The sequence below is a fragment of the Thalia democratica genome, chromosome 2 (genome assembly GCF_965202585.1).
Source record: "Thalia democratica chromosome 2, ktThaDemo2.hap1.1, whole genome shotgun sequence".
Taxonomy (NCBI): domain Eukaryota; kingdom Metazoa; phylum Chordata; class Thaliacea; order Salpida; family Salpidae; genus Thalia; species Thalia democratica.
Window position 1 is genome coordinate 47072454 of NC_139166.1, and position 22690 is coordinate 47095143.

Below are 22690 nucleotides of genomic sequence, written 5' to 3' on the forward strand. Positions count from 1 at the left end.
TAAGTATAACAAAGCAAAAAGGTTGTTTTAGTTGACTTTTCACAATTTTGTTACAAATATTTTACTTGATTTCGTTATAATGATATAAGTGCCCTCAAATAGCTAATTATAGTACATTTTTAACTATCTTATATTTTTGCTGTAACTAGCATGAAGACTGGTCAGAATTATAATATAGAGTTTTTATTCAAAGTATTGATAGAAAAAGAAATCGATAAACTAAACTGAAAGTAAAACCTTTATCTTAATAAACATTGTAAACTAATAGTGTAAATGTTTGTTATTTTTAAATTTGGTTTTAAAGGTTTTATACAAAGTTGAACTTTTAATAAAACAAATGAGTCGTGCAGTTCAAAAAAAGAAGACGATAAAAATCGCGAAAAAAACTTAACACAAAAGTTTTGAGTGACGTCATTATGATTTATGTTGGGTAAGGAAGACGGTTGAGCGAGCTTGTATAATGCAATTTGAAACGTTACACTTCATCTGATGTGACGAATAAGTTTTCGGATAGTCTATATTATCGCTTGAAAAAAATAAATTTATCTTTTTCATTTGAAGTGCTTTTACTTCTTCTTGTATACAAACTTTCTGGCAAAGTATCAGCTAAGTTTTCGTGTAATATATAATGTACCCTGTGTTAATATATAAATATAAGACTAATAGCATTACGTTTACCAAAGAATGATTCAAAACTACTTACAAATGAGAAATCAAATTATCATACATGCAAATATTTCAACATTTTATTGGTTTTTATAGGAGTTGAAATTACTTAAAGTAAATATAACTTTATTTAAATGATTTATAAACGAGTCTGATCAAAGCACTAACTACCGCCTTGCAGTTGACAAAAGAGGGGAGTAGTTTACTTTCGTGACCAAACGACTGCAGAGTGAAGCCATGAATTTTTGCTGCCTTCTTTGTGGTAATATTTGCTCCGAAACAATTCTTTGCGGTGATGATTTGACTTTTCTTTTGATCTTTACCGCTGTGTTAACCAGTAAACCTGATGTTTAATCTTTATTTGAAAACCAATTGAAAAAATTATATTTTTTTAACAACTAATTTATTCTGTTGTACATTAAAAAAATCAATGAAAAGTTTCATGAAAAAATCATTAAGTTACTTACAAGTTCATACATAAAAATGTTTTATACGTTAAAAAAAAGTAAGCGTTTTACCTAGTGTATTAAATTAAACACTTCAACTAAAGTTTATTACAATAACTATTTTGATCAATATCACTTAAATATTTTTTTTTGTAAAGTTTGTGCATAGAAATATTTTCTAACAATACAAATTTAACAACAACATTTCATAATAGCCACGATTGGGCTATAACAAAACGATCAGTCATAATAATTTGTTTTCGTGGTCAAAGTGAAAGTTTAAACGAACATGTGCAAACAAAACCATTTTCACAACTTTCACACTACACAGAAGTCACACCAACACAATTGAATCGCGCAATCTCTAGGTCAACAACAAGCCGTTCAAAGCTACTGTAATCAGGGTCTACATCTAGCGTCTACATGGGTTGGCGCCAAATGAGGCGTCGTTGCGTCTCACACTTTTATTTAAATCAAAACAGAAGCAAAACTTTGCGAAAACACTCTATAGAACAGTTAGAAGGCAAACAAAGCAAAGTGGTGAATTCATCAAGTTTTAGACAAGGTATGATAAATGGTTTATTTGATAGGCCCATACACACAGTGTACAAAAGTTGTAATGCTGTGCGTTGATTGGTCAGCAAAGAACAAACAATTTTTCTACACGCTTTAATTACCTTTTCGACGTTTCAGAACTAGGCGTGAAGTGTTGTTTAATTATGAAAACATCTGTCTCGCTTTAATACTGATAAATTGACTTCAAAATATTTTTAACTTGAAAGTTGGGTAAATGTTTATTTTAAACGAGAAATAGCTACGTATACAAGAACTTATTAGAAATACAAATCAGAAAAAACGGTTAACAATCAGCTAAAATATGTGTTTTATTTATTATACCTTAACTTTTTGCAACTAAAAAGTAACTTTTCCTTAATAGGGTGTTTTAAAGATTTTTGATTATCTGTTACACTTAGTAGTGATTTTTCCTAACTTAATACTACTTCGATTTCTTTTATAAATTAAATATAAACAACTTAAAAAAAATAATCTGTACACTTTAAAAAATTATAAACGTCATATACATTTAGTATCCAGAGCAATAAAAGTTAAGATTATTGTACTGTATTTGAAGCATCTAATTTTTAGTAGAAATGTGTTTAAAGTCGTTGTTACATATGTATATTTTTTAAAATTTATAGATATTGATCAAAAAAACTAAAAGTTTTCTGTTTTATGTATTGCTACAATGAAGCTAGATATTTTCTGCTAATAGTAAAATTTTATGATAAAAATGGCAGTTTGTTTAAAATTTGAGGGTTTTTGAAATTGAGTTGTTTTTGTTTAGATATAACCTTTTAGTTTATGTTGTTGTTATATGTTCAAATTTAGGCAACAAAGAAAAAAAAAAACTGTTTTAATTTCAAAATACACTTTTAATACAAAAAATTATAATTACATGTTTACGAACTATACCTAAAGCAACGTATAAAAAGTTGATAAGTAAATTTTAGCGTTAAAATAAATGACTACTATAATCTAATAACAATAACAACAGTACAACTTAATGCAAAATTGTTTACTATTTTTTTTTGTTTTACTATTAGAATATTTTTAGAGTATTTGTATTGATTTATACTATTGAAAAAAATGGAAACAACAAAGCTACTACAGTTTGTGATTTTGCTACAGTAAGAAAACAAAAAGTTTTCATTGAATTAAGCAGCTTTTGTTCTCACAAAGCAGTTTATCTTTTAAAGAGAGTTCAATTACTAGCTGAGAACAAACATAAGTGTTTTTCAGTATTTATGTTGATAAGTGCCACTACAATTAGGTGGTTTTAAAGGTTTAAAAAGTCAATAGCTGTTACTTATATAAAATATCGTTAGATGGTGCTAAAGCTTTAGATTTGTTATTCTTCTACGAGTTATACTAAGAACAGTTTTTTTCGTTAGTGTTTGTCAAATAAACTTATCAAACGTTTTTGCTAAAAAAGATTATAAGTGTTTTTAATATATAAGAGTATACTAAGGTAATACTTTAAAGGCCAATATAGTATAAAACCTTTATAAAATAGATATATGTATTAATGACGTTAAGACGGTTGCTAATGACGAAGTTCTGATATTAAATGCGCGCTTCAAGAGAACCAGTAATCTATTAGTGGCAAGGCCGTGAACTTTTTTGTCTCTAAAACAGTAAATCCTCACTGATCCCCTGTCTTAACCTCAATCATAAACGTTTTCTATATGCGTATGATGACTCACTGCTGGATTTCAGCGTACAATTTAACACCGTGGTAGTGACTTTGTACTTTTTTTATGTCTATTTAAATTCTTTACGGTAGTATCTTGTACTTAATGCATTTTAGAACAGCTGACCTATTTTATTTTGAAAATTATTAAAATTACATAAGTTTTAAGAAAACTTTTATAAAACTAGGTGTCATCTCGAAAAAGTGGATAAAGTTTACGGTTTTAAAATATAAACTATAACGCCAAAAATGTTTTGTAAGTTTGTTTGTATCATCTCTATACTATATATAAATGTTGCAAATAAATATACGAAGTGAATCTTAGAACAGTACAAATACTTGTATAATAAATGAGATTACAGACTGAAAACTTTTATACACCTGAAATTGTAATGATTTTTAATTAGCTCAATTTCACAAAAAAATAACTTGCGATATCTTATAGCAGTTCTTTTAAGAGTAACGTTCCCTAATTTTTTTTCGAAAGCCGTATTTATGTGCCGTTGTAAACCCAGCTCATTCATAAATATGTACTTGTACCAACAAAAACGTTAAAAAGAAAAAAAAACGGTCAGGGGGTTGAATTTCTGCGCGCGAGCCCAATTTGCGACATGATTTCTTGTTGTTTCAGAGCAGCTCTATAAACAATCACAAGCAAGGTCGGTCTTCATTCTGTCACAAGGAGTGGTGACGGATGAAAGTGAAACAAAAGAAAACAATGTACACAAGATATAAATGAAGACGAATGACAGGTGCAGTGGATGTGATCGGCTCGCTAAGCAAACTTCTCATTATGTTTGTTGTAGATGTGTACAGTGGAAGTTTGTTTTGACGCAATTTTGCTGCGCGCACTTGACGATATTTAAGCTTTTATGTGTGTTTTAGAGAAAAGATCAACATTAAAATGAAGACTCAAGAATAATTATTAATTTTGTTGTTTAAAAAGATTTTTTTATAAAAAATTACATTAACTATTTTTAAGAATATTTTGTGTACAAAGGTCTTTTTTAGTCCTAAACTGTAAAGGAATCACGTAAATTTTGATATAATCAGTAAAGAATTGATAAGAAAAAATTACCTTTACGACCAGCAGTCAGCTAATGTTTGCTTTCCAATAGAAGCTGTCATTTTATTGGAGTATCTACTTCCGTTGATTTTTTTTGAAGAAAAAATGAAGTTCTGCAAAATAAATTAGTCAAAATAAAATGTCTATAATTAAGCTGACTTAATAATAAATCGAAGCAGTTTTATTGTATTTTTTTATTTATTATTTAACTAAAAAGTGTTAAATTATAAAACAAAAAAATTTGAAACAAAAATACTAAAACATAAAAAACAAAGTTATGTTTCATAAAGGTACTTTAAAAGTTTTTATCAAAATTATTTTTTTTATTTTTCAGATTTTTAGTTATATAGTTGTACATTGACAACTATATTTTATAGTTTGGAACGAAAATAAAAAGTGTAGAACCATCTAATCGTTTAAAAATCCTTCAAATAACAAACTTATCAATTTTTCCTAAACTTAAAAAGGAATAAATAGATTAATAAATCTGTCGATCCGCGGATAAAAGGTAATCCAAACGTGCGTATTTAAACAAACAATTAACAAGTCATTTATATGCCTAAAGTGAGCTCTTTTAATGCAGGAAGCTTTATCTTGCGTTTAAAAATAATCTTAAATTAAGATTTTGATATGATGTCTAATTCTTTGGTTTAGTATAGGTATTAGGGTAATTTTACATTGTGGATTAATGTTCTTAACTTACTTAGTTTGTTTGTTTGTTTTAATTTAGTTATTAAGATTATGATGTTAATTGTTTGTTTAATAAGTCAAACTTTTTATTACTTTTCAAGGAGCTTATATACCAATATCTCAAATTCGATTTTAAGTTAAATTATCTTAAATAAGTAACACGTTATATATTTTTTTTAAAGTTATTTTAGGGTATCTAAAACCTTTTTAAATTAAAGTAATAAATGTATTCAGAAACTAAATACAAAATTGTACAAAACAATTTTTTTTTAAACTTAAATGACAGCATATATTTCAATGCATATTTTAAGTATAGTCATGATTATATCATACTTAAAAATTTTTTATGCTACATTTTAAAATAAAATTGAACTCTAGTACTATATTATAACTAAATTTAAAGATACTGAAAAAAAATTGCAGCATTTTATGAATTTGTCTAAATACAATGGGTGCAGTAAAAAATTATAGTCTTCTTATAATCTAATGGTCTTTTAAAGTTGCTTTTACTTATTTTTAACACTACAAAAAATTAAAGTTATCTTTTTACCTTTTCAATATCTTCCTCTAACACCTTCTGCACAAAAAAAAACTAAATAAGAAAACTAAGTACACAAATAAGTTGAAAAAAGTTTGCTTTTAAATAGGCTTCAAGTTAAAAAACATGAAAGGTAGTTAAGAACTTAGGATTAAAAAGTAGTTTATTTAAATGTTAATTACTAGTCATACACATACTTCTTGCAAAAACAGATTTCACTTTATTTAAGCAAGTGTGAACAGTGATTATTTTTAAGAGCGCTAGAACTATATGACACCGTAAATAAAAGAGACTGTACTTAATTGACAACTTTTGTTTTGAAGGTTAAAAATAATGTAAGGTGTATAAAAAATAATGGCAATATGACCATCTGCTGATTAAAAGTGACTGAAACTGATAAGGCTACAACAGCCATTACCTGTTTGTTTGCCACTGATATTTGCATTTCCCAACAATCTGATTAGTACTTGTTTGCCACTAACAAACATGCTAGTAAAAAAATACTTCTTAAAATTGACAGCAGCCATTTTGATATAATACTACAGTTTCCTCAACTGAAAGTTCAAAGTTTTAAGCGGTCACTTTTTATAAGTAAATCATATCATAAGTTTTTTATTTGAGTCACAGTTTTATTTTTGTTTGTCGATGAAGACGAATTAAAACTTTAAAACAAAATGTCACGGGAAAGGTAGCGTGAATAGGGCGAGCTGTTGTTCACCACAGTGAGGAAACTGGCTCGTTCAGCTTAATTTGCAACAAAGTTCATTAATCTCTTATTCATCCCCAACGGTCTGCTATCAATACTACGCGCTCCCACACCAATGAAAACGAACGAGAAAGGGTTTCGATTGGTGATAGCTAATGACTCGGAAAAAATTGCAGTTGGCCAATTATGATGCATGTTTTAGTTAATTTATGTAACTACTCTATGTTTTGGCTGCTTTTATAGTGACCAGAGTTTAATAAAAACATTGCTCGGCGCTTCTTGGAGGTACATAGGTATAAATGAATAACGTGTGTTCTATCAAAACAGGAGTTATTTAAAAAACACAGCAATAAAAGCTCAGGACAAACAAGTTAGAATGTAGATTAGAACATTGTTTTTTATAAACTAATTTGACTGACTAATTTTAGCGCGAAATCTACAAACAATAATTTCAAAATATACATTTACTTTATAAAAATATTTCAACACGCTTTTATTTCAAAGTTCAAATAATTTAACAACTATTTTTTCATCCATGAAAAAATAAGTATTATTCAAATCATCTCTAAAACGCTTTTTGTGTATAAAATGCACTTGATTAAAAATTTTTTAAACTCTTGTACAACTACTTTTTATCCATATAAAGTAATTTGTTCAATTACTGGATCAGATCAAAATAAAAAAACAGTACAAATAAAACGTTTTAAAAACACTTAAGTTCAGTTTTATTTCATCGTGTTTATACTTAACTAAACTCTAAGAAAATGTTTCTATTAGATTTTTTATATTTGATTCATATTGCAAAAAATCTGCTTTCAAACAAAAAAAAACTATTTTTTGCGATATTAATACTTCCAGATAATTACTTCTAATTTGTTTTATTCATAGCAATACTTAATACCATAATAAACTGCAAAAAAGCTATATGGAACTTTTTTTTGAGATAAAAATATTTAAAATATAAAATAAATGTTTGGTTATGAGAAAATAAAGTAGTTAGAATTTTCATATATTTACCGCTACTACTAAAAAAATAAAGTAGATGTACTAAGTTTTTTTGTTATGTCAATCTTAAACCTAAGGGTAAATATTAACCTAAATAATTAAGTTTGTACAAACTTTAAGAGCTTTTATGAAAAAGTATATGAAAAAGTTAAACAAGATTGTAAGAGGTTTTCATTCAAACAATTTGAACACAAGATGTCAACAAAGAGTTACATTTAAAATATATATTTAGTTTACATATACCCCTTTGAATTAACTGATTGCTATTTATTTTACAAAAATAAGATTAATTTTAAGTCTTACATAAACAATATTGAAAATATTAACATAACTTACTTTGCAATTTTTATTCATAAAGTTAACTTTTGAAGTTATAATATGAAAAGATAAAAACAACTCTACAAAAAAGTTCATGCAGAATTGATTAATAAAATATTCCTAAGTTCACAAATTGACTGAGCTAAGGAAGTTTGTGTTATACACAATTAATATTATTTCTAAATAAAAGCTTTTCCAAATTCATAAAAAAAGGTATATTTACAAAACTGTACAAAAAACGTCTTTAGTTTGTTTTCTGAAGTGAAGAAAGTAATTTGTATTTTATGGGTAGTAATTTAACGATATTTTTGTTTTATTATTTAAACTTTGACTTATCATTAAGAAAAATTAACTGTACTTTTATAAAAACGATAGAACACTAAACAGGTTACTTCATAAGTATAAATGGCGGATTAACAATTTGCATTTAAAAATTTCTTAGTGTTGCTAGTCTAGCGAAAGAAAACGTTACTTAAGTATCGCTGTAGTTCCAAATATTTTGTTTGTCGGTTTCAAAACGCTTTGTTAATGTATTGTTTTCCTATGCAAACAAAACTCATACGGTTAGGGAGATTAAAATTTATAATCCCTTTCTTTGTATAACATTCTACTCCAAATTCTATTTGGATAAAAACATTTTGTTTGCTGCAATAATACAAATAAACAGAGGTGTTAGACACATACGTGATTGTTAATAATAACAATTTATGTCCTTGTAAGTCGGTTTTGCTTGATTAACTAGTGAAGCGATTTCTAAAGTTTGGTTTCTAAAAAAAACTCAAAGTTCTTCTAGAAAGTACTTAAAACAAATAAATATTTAATGTAAAAATTTGTTTATACTGAACTTAAAAAAAAACGTATGTACTTCATGAAGCTTTTTACCCTTATCACACGAATAAAAAAAAGTTAAGTCATGTGTCTACAAACATTGAATAAATCAAGAATTCAATTTAGAAAACATAACTAAAAAAAAAAGAAAAGTAAGTTATTTTCTGAATCAAAAAAAGATTTAACATTGATCGCGAAATAAAATATATCTAATTATTAAAGCTGCAACTTTTGTAATCAAAAATGGTACGAGTATACTTTTAATGAAGTAAAAAATTAATTTACAACGTTCATAAAAAAAAATTAAATTGTTTTAAAAAACCTTATAACTTTTACTTTTACCAAGTTTAACACTGTATTGACGTACAAACTTTGTTAAATTTGTAAAAACTCGTAAATTACAAACTTAACAAAAATTTATACCAACTTATACATAAAATAATAGTTTTAGTTATATGTTTACTCTTAAATTTACATAGACCACATACATGACTTGCATAATTCATCTTAATTGTAAGATAAACCGTTTATATTTTAATAATCTAACTTTTTAAACTTAAAATACACTATTTTCAAATTTAAAAATCGGTTTTAAGATAAAAAATTGTGAAGTTTCAAAAGTTACTTAGCAATTTATATCCCTTACCTCGAATCGGCTTTGTAAAAGTCATGCTTGAAAGCAACTGAATGTAAAATTATGCGAAGCGCTGAATGATGCAAGAAGCTAAAGGCAGCTGTGGTAAATTCTGATAGAATTTTGATGAAATATTTCCATTTCAAATCATTACTCTTATTCTTTTAGCAAGTGTCTTCAGTTTCATATCATTTTTAAGTCGTTTATATATTATTTAACACTAAAGGTGCTAGAGATTTAAAGATTTTTTGTAACTCCACTTGTTTATTACCAAACTATTTTATTCACAGTATAATTTTTTTTTGCAATAAAACTTAAAATAAATTTGTGTTTATTACAAACAAAAACTCATTTAAAAACTATACAAATAAAACTAACTAATACTTTTTTACTGCTACCATAAAAACAATGTTATATATAACATAACTAACAAAGCAAATAATAATTACAATTTTAAGCTTATTAATTCTGATTATTTTTTTAAGTGGACAATGGACAGCTGCTAATTTAGTTTTTAAATTACAAATTAAACCAATAAGAAAGTTATATATATATATTATATTATTGCAAGTTTATTGTCATATGAAGGACCCAGGCATCAAAACCTAGGCCACTTACACAGAAAGACATACAACAAAAAGACAAAAATAAACCAAAATTGTACATTAACTGAGTTTAACTAATTAAAGTTTAAAAATTAACATAAAAACACAAAAATTATAACACAAAATTTATAATTCCGGTGCTTCCGAAAAGAGAACAACAATATCCTACTTCAACTTCACCCGAACAGATGGTTTCACTCCAAAACTGGTTTCACTTTCATTCGAACGACTGGCTTCACATTATTTGAACAACTGGTTCAGCTTTCATTTGAGTAACCGGCTTAACTTTTATCCATACAACTTGTATCACTTTTATTCGTTTGACTAGAACCGCTTTTATTTGAACAACGTTTTTCATTTTTTTTTAGGAGAGCCTGCTTCATATTTACTTTAATATCTTTAATACTCAGATAACTCAGCGTTTGTTGGACTTTCGTAGTAGCTGATAAATGTTGAGAACACTGACTATAAACAAAACTTAAGAACCCAAGGCCTCTAGCACTTTAACAGCCCAATAAACTATGTATTAAGGAACAGGTTTTGTTATACACAGAGGAAAGGCGCCGCTAATAAAATAAAGCTATAGGTTAAACCAAATTAGACAAATACAACCAGTGGTTAATGAAGAAATAACAACAAAAAAAAAAAAAAAAAAATCACTTATGAATTTTGCTAACAAAATATTTATTTAAATCAAACTTTTTTAACCTTAACCGAAAATGCTCAACTTTTTTACAAGAGACTAATTCGTTTGGAAGCTTGTTCCATAATTCAACTGAACGATAAAAAAAAGAATTATGCCAAACATTATTATTGAAATTATGTCTGCATGTAAATTTTCTGCTGTTACCTCTCAGTAAATAAGTACATTTATGAGGTTCAAAAATAGACTGTAAATTAATTGTAGTTTCACTATTAATCAGTTTGAAAAAAGTAATTAAGTCAAACTCAATCCTTCTATACTCTAAAGACTTTATACCAAGTTTTGAGAGTCTATCAAAATAAGATGTGTATGAGATGTTACAACGGTTGAAGACTATTCTTGTATATTTTCTTTGAATGGATTCAAGATGGTTAATATCTTTCTTCAGGTATGGAGACCAAATTGGTGTGTTGTATTCTAACTTAGGACGAATGTAAAGGAGATAAATTTTTTTGAGGATGTTTATATCTGTAGATTTAAAACTCTTTAAAACTTGAAAAGAAATAGTTGATGCAATTTGATAAACGTAATTGATATGGTGGTTCCATTTTAGGTTTTCAGCAATAAAAATTCCCAGATCTTTAAACACTTTAGTTGAAGGTAACCTTATGTTGTTTATTCTAAATTCAGAAGTGATACTAGATGTATTTTTTTGAATGTTTAGAACCTGATATTTACTAGGATTTAAAACTAGTTTTCTTTCTTTTAGCCAATGATAAATTTTATCCAAAGATTTTTGTAGAATTGTGTTAGAATGGCTAAAAATTTTTGTATCGTCTGCAAAGAGATTTATGTTGCTATCGACATCTACTTCTAAAGCTATATCATTGATATAAATTATAAATAAAAGTGGGCCAATAACCCCTCCTTGAGGCACTCCACTGAAAACAGGCAAAGAATCTGAAAAAGTGTTACCAATAACTACTTTTTGGGTTCTGTTTTCAAGAAACTCTTTGAACCAGCTAACTAAACTTTTATGAATTTTGTATTGAGTTAAAGTCTTTATTAGTTTAAAATGGGATACAGAGTCAAAAGCCTTTTGAATGTCTGTGTAAATAACTTTAGTTGACTTATTGCTTAGAAATGAAACCAACCATGAGTGTAAGCAATTCAACAGTTGATAACTAGATGATCGATTAGGTAGAAAACCAAACTATTTATGTGAAATTAGCTTATTTAAAAAAAGGTGATCGAGTATTTTTAGAGAAATTATATGTTCGAAAATTCTACAAAAACTGCTTGTTAAAGAAATGGGTCTGTAGTTTAAAGGGTTGTACTTACTACCTTTTTTGTGCACTGGTATGACATATGAGACTTTCCACTGGTTTGGTACAGAGGATGTAGCTAGTGAACAATTAAAAATTAGTGAGATTGGAAGAATTAGGGAATAAATAGTACGTTTAATAAAATATGAAGGAATGTTTTCAGGCGTTCTGATTATTTTATCTTTTAAATGATTAACAGACTTAATTATTTCATCATTGCTTATGAAGAAGTTTTTCATTTCCAAACACTTTTTACTAACAAGTGTAAAATTTTTGTCATCACAATCTTTAATAAATACCTTTTGAAAGGACCTGTTAAAAAAAGAGGCTTTATCAAGTTCTGATATTATTGGAAAATTATTTTCATTAATTAATACAGGTAAAGAAGGTGTTAACTTGAGCTTTGATTTTACATAGCTGTAGAATTTTTTTGAGTTTGTATTTTGGCAAAAACGTTTTTCATGTTCTATGTTGAACACTTTCACTGCTTTTTCATATTTTTTTGATACAGTTTTGTATTTTTCTATCATCTGCTTATCTAACTTACATTGTTTGTAGAGTTTTAGTTTTTCTCTTAACAACTTTTTTATATCAGAAGGATATGTTTTCATTTTTCTGTCTTGTTTAATCAAAGGCACAAACTGTTTGATTGAAAAGTTTATTGTTTTGATAAATTTATCATAAAACATTTGTAGATTTTTTGAGTTGTTAAAAAGAACTTTCCAATTTATATCTGATAAAAATTTATTAATATTCTCAAAATTTGCTCTACGAAAATCTGGATAGAGTGATTTAGGAGATGGTTTTTTACTTTTGTGAACACTTATCCCAAACAAAATAACATTGTGATCATTTATATTTGTTAAAGGTGAATCAACCAAATGAAACTTAACTCTATCTAATGCCATATAATTACAAAGCAGTAAATCGAGGATATTACCGTTCTTATGGGTAGGTGAGTCAATAAGTTGTGTAAGGAGATTATCTGAACAAAATTTAATAAAACATTTGTGACAATCATTGTAGGTTGTGCTTGGGATATTCCAGTCTATATTTGGCAAATTAAAGTCACCTAAAATGTAAAAAGGAGACTGTTTTGGAATAAGGTTTCTGATTAAGTCGATCATGTTTGAAACAACAGCTAGAGATTTAGAGGAATTCGGAGGGATGTAGACACATAAAAATCTCAATCTGAGTCCTTTAAGAATCAAATCAAAACACAAAAATTCAAAACCATCAGATGAAACAAAATTAGTTTTTACTTCAATTAATTTTAAAAAGTTTTTAAATATAACAGCAACGCCTCCTCCCCTGCCTATTCTGTCATTACGGATTATATTATACCCTAGAGGACAAAAATTTGAATCAATAACATTTGAATTTAACCATGTTTCAGTAAAAAAAAATAAATCTAAATTTTGTGTACACATATAACATTCAATGAAGCTTATCTTGTTTAAAATAGATCTTACATTAGTATATGAAACATTTAAGAATAAATCTTTACTAGAGGTTAAACTATTAGAAAAAACAGTGCCTGAGGCCTTAGTATTAGAACAATTAAAGATAAAACTAGATGACTTAAGATGCATGTCAGTGTTTAAACTAGACTTATTAGGCCCAGAGATCCTGGGCGTTAAACCGAAAGGGCAGTTGAGTACTTTCAACTATTTTGTTTTGTTTTATAACGTATCTTATGTTCAAATTTTTACTTTCAGCTTCTGCTTGTTTTTGTTTTAGTTCAAATCTCAATTTTCTAAAATGTTCCATCTCTGATTTTGTTCGATCAATATTAATGTATATACTAATTTGTTTTCCCAGATGCTGTATTTTAAGGTTTTTTAGACTCAACAGTCGTTTTCTGCTAGATTGTGTCAGTAACTTCAAAATTATTGGTCTCGTTTTATTGCCGTTGTATTTACCGATACGGTATATTGTATTTAATTCAGTTTCAGCTATCTTGTTGGAACCTAGAGAACTTTGTATTTTATTCAGGTCATTTTTTGCATTTTCTACCGTATAAACTGATGTATTGGTAATGTTTTCTGGAATATTAAATACTATTACATTTAAAGATTTTTTTTCTTTCAACTTCCTCTCTTTTAACTTATTATGTATATATTAAACTTAATTTTTAAAAATAGTCTACTAATGCTTTAAGCAGGCGTCGGCAACTGCGGCCCACAGGTCAAGGTTGTCATTCAAGCAAACATTTTTGATCAGAAAGAAGCTATTTAGATTTAAAAGATAATGCTGAAGCTAGTTCAAGCTTTTTATAATAAAATTTTACAACCATACTGTTTTTTTAATATGATAGTAAAGTTCTACTTGTTTTATGCTTGTTTGTTTACACATTTGCTGTTAAGTTTATACATATATATTTTTTAATACTGTGAATTATTTTAGTGTGGCCCACAAAGTAGTTTTTTAATGAATCTTGCCTGTCTTCATAAAAACCTGTCCACTTCTAAGTTAAAGTACTATAATTATCATTTTAGTTGAAATACTTAGTTTTTTTTTTTCTGTTAAAACTGGATAAAATATTGAGTTACTAAAACATATACACAAAAATCGGTCTATAGAAAATTTAATATATTACTATTTAAAAAAGTTATTTACGAAATAAGTTGATTAGCTTTTGATTTCGTGTATTTATAAATTTGTATATTTCATAAATTATTTTCTAAACTTGTTACTATTTTTTATAAACAAAAATAAACCCATTAGTAGTATAAAGTAGTTAGTTAATCAAGTTACAGTAACATTTTGAACAGATCAAAAACTAAGTATAACAATAAACTATAATGACCATGTTAATCAAATATTACCCAAATTTATTTTTCAAAAACTTAATAACTAATATTTAAATTTTATCATTATATAAAGCTTTCATTCATTATTAATCCAATTTAGTAAAAGTAAAAAATGCAAACTTTACAAATTTGTTTTCTTGTTATAAGTACGAGACGTCTATTTTTAATATCAAATAGTTTTAATTAACGCCTAAGCGTACTATAAACACAATCTCTTTAACAAAAAAGTTTAAAATAAAACTAATACTCACATTAACTTCGTAGCAAAAAAAATTTATATACACTTTTTTACTTTTGTATCAAGTAGAACTATTAAAAAAAAGCTTATTTACTTTAGACATGTGTCTAATAAAACTTTAAAACCTAAAGTAACTTTTTAATAAATATTATTTTGAAAAAATAGTTAACACCGGTAATTAAAATAAAAGTAATGAATTTAGGCTACGATCAGTCTGTTTCAAAAAAGTGTTTGTTTTAAATCAATCAAAAATTAAATTGTTGTAAACAATAACACATCATAAAAACAACAAACAAATTTTAAACAATGAAAACAGAAGTTTATGTAAATTTATTAGTATGTAAATATTATATTCAAGAGAAGCTCTTAAAGAATATTAAAAGAAAAAAAGTATTAGGAATTTCATATTTATAAACTGATAAACATTATTTCATTATAAGATGTACAAAAAAATTTCTATTTATATATCAAGACATGCATTACAGTTACAATGGAAAACAAGCTCAAATTAAAAAATTAGTAACAGTTTAATACTTTGCTCTGCATCAATTTTTCTTAATAATATTCAGAACATTTTCTGATTGAAGTCATTTCAACAAGTTTTTAAACATAATCTCTATTGCTTTGCTTAACTGAGTTAAATTTTAGCAATAATGAAAACATAAATCATTTTCCCAAAAAAAAATGGTCATTATTGTTTTTGGATTTATGAATGAAAAGATGAAATTAAACACAAGGTGAGTTTAGTAAACGTTATATATAAGTAAAATTACATAGTGTAAAGAGACTTTTTTTACATCAACTAAGAGTGCACTAAGAATAAATTAATTATATATCTAACAATTTTATAAATGAATTAGATTATAAAATATTTAATTTTCTTTTAACTAAAAATAATTTATGTTACGTATTCATTTTTATGGTAAAATTAGTTAACAAGTTTTTTGAAAAGTAAGCGAAAAATTTATGAGGTTATATTATTATTATTTTCCGTTTATAGTTGTAAACGAAAAACAAGACTCACAAAATATTTGGTCTTAGGACCTGGTACACGAAAAACCTTTCGGTTATCGAGTCGCACACCACGGATACCTTTTAACGTCTTGTCCAGGACAAGTACGTAGTTATTATTGATATTGTTTGTAGTTAAACAAAACATTATTAAATATATATATTGTTCCAAGAAATGACATTAAATTATCTTGGTGTATGACTCGATAATTAAAAGGATTTTCCTTAAACTAGGTCCTTGAAACAAATTTTTGAACGCTTTTTTTTTGTTCAATACACAATATATACAACTTTTAGGAAAAAAGCTTTGCATATTTATCGGTGCAATTTTTAACAAAATTTAAGTGTAACAGAAACAAATTTAGATTTTATTATTAATAGTTTAATTTAATTGAAATCATAGTTTTTTCTTAATCAATTTTTGTCGTGCGCTTAAAAAAACACTTATAATAAATTTGTTTTTTAAGTTATAAAACTAAATTATTAAAATTAAAGAATTACACTTAGCTTTTATTCTTCAAAAAGAGCTAGTCAAGATAAAAGATACTATAAATACTTTTTTTTTATCTAAGAAGTAAAAAACTGAAAATTTTATGGTAATAGTAATTGCTTATAATTTTTTTGTAATGAGAAATTTTAAACTATAACCCATATAAAGAATTTATAGGTTATACTTCAGAAAACTTGCAAGGTAATTTGATTGTTTGCATATAGAATTTAAGAGTTATTCGCTAATAAAACAATTTCTCACTTTATACGTTTTTACACTGTTAAATCTTAACTTTTTTAATTAATCTATATGAAAGATTTATAAAAATAAAATTAAAATAAAGCACCTATAAAAAATTATCTTAAGTTTTAAAAAACTTTACAAAAGCAAAATTGTAGTCAAAAACCCATTTAATAATTACTACTTTTACTCATCATTTGATTAAGAACACATTGAAAAATATTAAATTTATAACAGCTTAAATCTGATTGTTTTGTACAGGTGTTTATGACACATCCGTGAAGTATGACTAGATCACCGAGAGATCTTTTTGTACACCAGATCCTTAGATCAAACTTTTTGAGCAATTTTCTTTTCGTTTAATATAAAACGATATAAACTGACCAAAACATTTCGGGGGCCAGATGTTTTAGCTCGCCAAGAGATAGTTTGCCCTCGAGCAGTAATTATCTTACTCCACTAAATAAAAGATTAAAAAAGATAAAGTTTTACATTTATAAATTAAGTGAGTTTTGTTATATAAAATTCTATCAACTTGAAAAAAAAAGTCTAATTCTGCAATTTTAAATCAAAACCAAGTCAAATATTGTTTTTTTTTTCTTGTCCTGGACAAGACGTTAAAAGGTATCCGTGGTGTACGACTCGATGACTGAAAGGTTCTTTGTGCACCAGATCCTTGGACCAATTATTTTGAGCGTCTTTTTATTTTTTGGAATAAAAAAAATATATATATATAACCAACGCCTTGTAGTATTCTTATTTATGTTTATAAATCAATCTAATACGGAAATTAGAATAAATTGGTAATTTTATCTTTCATAGTTTAAAATAAGGCTTCAGGATAATAATATAACTTTTTAGTTTTTTTTCACAAAATTTTGAATTCAAAAAATCACTGGTTAGTTAAAAATACTTTTTGGTGAAATTTACTACTAACTATATTTTTTATGTATATTAACGACAGTAAAATATTGTTTAAACTTTTTTGTGCTTTGTTTTTAGTTTTAAAAGTTGTTTATTAATAAGCTTTAAAATTAAGACTATTTACTTATATTTTTTGCTACTTAAATTACTAGTGTAAGTATTTAAAAAAATAAATTGTACTTCAAGCAAAGTAAAAATAAAACTTAGATAAATAAGTTAGTTTTTATTATACAAATCTTTTTTTATCACCAATTGTTTTTAAACTCTTTTTGTGCCAAGTTAATTGTGCTTTTAAAGAAAAACTTAATTAAATTTTAATTTTATTAAAATATTATTTCTTAACGTAATTTCACAAGTTTTTCTAGTAAATAATTACTTTTTTCCACAAAAACTATCTTTAGACTAGTACAATGTTTCTTTAGAAGTTCAAATTTTTTTTTTTCATAAAACTTTATTTTCTTGACAAAACGTTAAAAAATATCCAAGTGGTGTGCGACTCGATAACCGATTTTTTTTTTCTGCACCAGGTCTAGGACCAAATATTTTGAGCACTTTCTTTGTTATTTAATAAACTTTAATACAAAGGTTTGTTTTTCATTCAAAAACTTTCAAAATCCAGAACTATTTTTATTACTTTAACACTTTTAGTATTTGATACACAAATATTTACAAAACAAGATAACTTTTTACTCATATACAACTTTGGGATACTTTTTAAGCCATAAAAACTTACATAATTTTAGCATATAAGTATACACAACGTTTTAAAGTTTAAGACTTCTATTTCTTTTAAAGATTTCAAAACAAAATCATTTTTTAGTCAACTCATCTTATTTAAAATTCAATGTATAAATATTAAATAACATTTTCAAATTTGTGCGGATAGAAACTGTAATACGGTTATATTATAAATTCTAGCAGAATACTTTGAGCGAATAGGTATCAAAAATGCACGAAGGAATATTTTTGCACAGGTTGAAACTTTTATTATTGTACGCCAGGTCCTTAGACCAAACTTTTTGAGCGCTTTTTTTTTTATCCTTCACTAAACAATATATATTTTTTTTTAATTTTTACTATCACTGCTACTCCTAACCCTTTGTCAGTATTTTTTACTCTTATTATACTTTATGATTTTTATTATTATCTTTTTTACTGTCACTGTTACCCCTAAGCCTTGGTCAGTATTTTTTGTTTGCTTTAATTTTACTCTCGTGTATAATTGACCTGTCTCAATTTTGAACATTACTTTCTTAGTTTGTTAATTGCGCATGTTACAATACTTCGTTTTACAGACTCATTATTTTCAAGTCGTATATAAATAAAGGTGTTTAGCTATTTGGCAGTTTATTCTTTTTTTGTTAAGCAATGTAAGATGTTTTCGACACTCTACATGTGATAGTTTACTAAAGAAACGAAGCAAACCAAAAACGAAGTAATACTGCTTTTAAATAAATTACTTTAAACAGAAAAAATAATTAAGTGGTTAATCTAGTTGAGTTAAGTTACTAGAAAATTTTACAGGTAAGTCTTAAATTAGTTTCTTATTTTGACGCACCTTCTCAATAGATCCGCTTTAAGCTGAAAAAGTATTTGAATATTTTCAATTAAAACAATCTATTTTACTATTTGTTTTACATCAAGTTATAAAAAAACTAAAGTTATTTAATACTTTTGTTTGCATTTTAATTTGTTTTGAAAATAAATTGTTAAATATAGAACAATTTTTCATGTATACTTATCGCATTCGATTTTATGCATACTTATCGCATTCGATTTTATGCATACTTATCGCATTCGATCATCTTCAAAAAAAGATGCATAATCCGTCAAATACAGTCTTTTTGGTTAAAGATATGTGTGCAATATGCATTTTTTTTACTAATATAATACTAAATTTTTCTACATTGCTTATTGGGAAACGGGTCAAAATTGCACGAGTGAAAGTTTTGCACGGAGGGTCATTTTTTCCCGAGAGTAAAAAAAAATTAAAGATAAATTAACAAAAAAAAATTAAGGAGAAAAAAAGTTATCGACCAAGGAGAAGGGGTAACATTGATAGTAAAAATAAAACTAATAAAAACTACTATTAAAAAATCAAGAAAATAAATTGATTAAAAAAACAGCTACCGACCGAGGGTAACAGAGATAGTAAAAATATTTAATAATAAAAATAAGTTACCGACCGAGGGTAAGTGGCAACAGTGGTAGTAAAAATTTCAACCCGTGCAATTTTGACACCCACCCTGCTTATTGTTATTTATTAAGACTTAAATATTTAACTCTTTAAGTTTAAATACTTGATCTTGAATAACTAAAAAGTTATACTAATAAAAAAGTTTCACATTTTTATTACAAAACAAATAATAACTAGTGTAAGTAGTAAATTTAGTTTATAAGAAAGCTTTTATCAAGGCGCAACAATGTACCAAAAGTAATTAAGCCTGATATTTAATGCCTTAACCGTAAAATAGCTAAATGTAACACTTTTAGGAAAATTTCTGAGAAAGCACTTTAGTATATTTTTTTACGTTTTACACAATTATATTTTTTAAAGAATTATTTTAATAGAATACATTATATATAGTTTTTTAACTTCTTTATTAAGGATCGGATTAGAACTTTCTAGAAAATAAAAAAATAGTTTTCCTTTAATACTGGTTATTATTTAAGATTTTGTAAAACAAAACTAAGTTTATGCGTTTAACAATCTTATTGAGCGCTTATTTATATGATCTGTATCTTTTATTATTTAATCCTTATTTCCCATCGTTTAATTACTTAATGGAATACTGTTCAACAATAAATTACGTAGTCATAATTAATCAACTATAAATCTATTAGCTATTTAAGTCAGTTTCCATATTTTTGTTTTCTAAACTGATAAACAGTAGTTTGACAACTATAGTCTTTAAAAGTAACAACAAAAAAGTTAGACGCATAAAATGTATTTTAACAACGTAGCAGAGAAACTACAAACATTAAATGCTAATTTGTAGAAATTTTCATGAATACATTACTACAGTGAATGAAATATAAATTAACTTTGAAATCAAAAATCGTTAAATAGTTTAAATGATAGTAAAAAAATACTGTTGTTATTGTTTGTGGAAGCTCAGCAATTGTGCTGGTAATAAGATAATTGAATTTTTGATAGTTGGAGTATATACAAAAAATCATAAAAAAATTTAAAGTGACTACTATTGGTCAACTTAATTATATATATTACACAATTTTGAATCTTTTCAGGACTTATTCAATTTTTTTTGTGATTTTTTTTAAATTGTCATCAGATAAAGAACAATCAAAAGATTTTTTTTTTATAAATTTGATTAGCACATCAAACTTTATAGCGCTTTCGAGATTTTAACTATCATATTCAATAAAGTTTCATAACTAAAATGAATTTTGCAAGTAAACTGAATTTAAAGAAAACAAATATTAAGACGTAGTAATTCAAAATATGTATGATTATTTTGTAAACAGGTAGAAGTTTTTAGTAAAGAGTAATTACATTATTTTAATTAAAAATAAATTTGAACAAGATAAAACATTTTCTTAAAGAAAGCTATCTTAGAAAAAATATTTGATGTAAACTATTGGTCTTAAACTTAAAGTGATACTACTATCGACTAAAAAAAACATTTCTGAAACGAAATTAAAATATGTACGTATATAAAAAAGCTATTTGTTGCAAACCACTTATCTTAAAGAAATACTATTATCGATGAAAACAAACTTCAAACAAAAAGCTACCTTTACAATAAAATATATGATGTAAATTATTGGTCTTTAAATAATACTATTATTAAAAAAAGAGTAGTATTAGTTTGTTTATGTTTGCTGGTGACAAATTAGTCCTCTTTCTATAAATAATCCAAGTCCGTAAGATTTTTTGTTGAATTAGTGAATAATTAGTTATCTTCGAAATATTTTCTCCGTATTGGATGAAAAAGCACTGTGTAGATTAAGTGCAGCTCGATGGTTTGTTTTGATGGTGGTTATGCTTTTACATTTATGCCTGTGAGAGCACCATCTTTGGGAAAAAGACTTAATTGCCTGTCCAAGATGTTCATCAAATTTGTTACACTTTTTAACCTAATAACTTTATTTATGTAAATTTAGTTTTTTTTTTTGACTACTCTACCTTCTTCACCTCGGTTGTATAACACACATGTTCTACAAAGATGTAAACCACCATTACAACACTATCTTTATGGTCTATGACCTTAATTAATTAACACTGTTGCAATTGTTCGTAGGCGTTTATATGCTACTAACACATTTGGGTTTAACTATTTGTTAACAATTTCTAACAGTTTTAGAAAGTTTGTCGTCCAAACATAAACATTCTTGTCAGCTTGTCTTCATTGATGGTCCAAATCGATCTTTCCATTATGCTGTAATTTTAACCATATCGCCAACTAGAGCTTTGCAGATTAACACTTTAAACATTTGTTTTAAAAGAATTTAGTGCTTCTAGACAATCTCATTCAAGTTCACACAGTTCCCCTTAGTATGATTGACTCTCCAAATACAGCTTATATGTAAATGAAGTGATTATTATTGTAACCAGTTGTAAATTAAAACCATCGGGTAAACTTGTCTATGCTCAAAGATGACATTAAAATTTAATTTTGAAATCAAAACATAATCAAAAAGTAGTTATTAAGAAAATTGAAAGTGCAGGTAAAAATATCATCACTTGAGATAACAATTCTAATCCTTCGGCAAAGAGCAGCAAATAAGTAGGCTAAGAAAAGAAAACTTAATGATAAGAATTTGCAAGTTCAAAAGGGTAGTACAGAAGATGCTTCAATTGCTTTAAAAAACATCACGTTGCTAAAGAAAAGTTCAAGTCTAGCAAAATAGGGGTTATAAGCATCTGCTGTTAGTCGAAAACTTCAACTAAAAGGTCGAACAGGCTAGCAAAAAAGGCTGAAAACAAACAAAAGATTAAGACTTATGCTGAAACTAACTTCTACCATTCAGCGATTGTCAGCCAACTTTCAGAGAGGAAAAACTCACAGTAAACAGCTTGTATATTCATACTTGTGTTACATATAAAAATATGTTTGATTGTTTCAATTCCACAAGAGTTGCAAACCAAATACTTGCAAGAGTTGCGTAGTCGGTTTTTACCATTGCAGATAACATAGGATGCAAAGAAACTTTGATCGTGAGAAACTTATTCTAAGGTTCACAAAGTTGGACAAAGCTACTTGTAAAGTCTGTGCACAGTTAGATATCAAG

At 26.3% G+C, this 22690-nt stretch overlaps 1 long non-coding RNA gene across 2 annotated transcripts in view; it reads right to left on the reverse strand.

Moving 5' to 3' along the window:
- Nucleotides 1–216: 216 nt before the first annotated feature.
- LOC145829707 (uncharacterized) overlaps nucleotides 217–22690 on the reverse strand; it is a 45572-nt gene continuing 23098 nt past the window's right edge. For both annotated transcript variants that reach the window (XR_014369567.1, XR_014369568.1), the window contains exons 4-6: nucleotides 4442–4542; nucleotides 835–1009; nucleotides 217–635 (exon numbers count right to left, since the gene is read on the reverse strand). This is a non-coding gene — a long non-coding RNA (uncharacterized LOC145829707). The remainder of the gene's footprint in view (nucleotides 636–834; nucleotides 1010–4441; nucleotides 4543–22690) is intronic.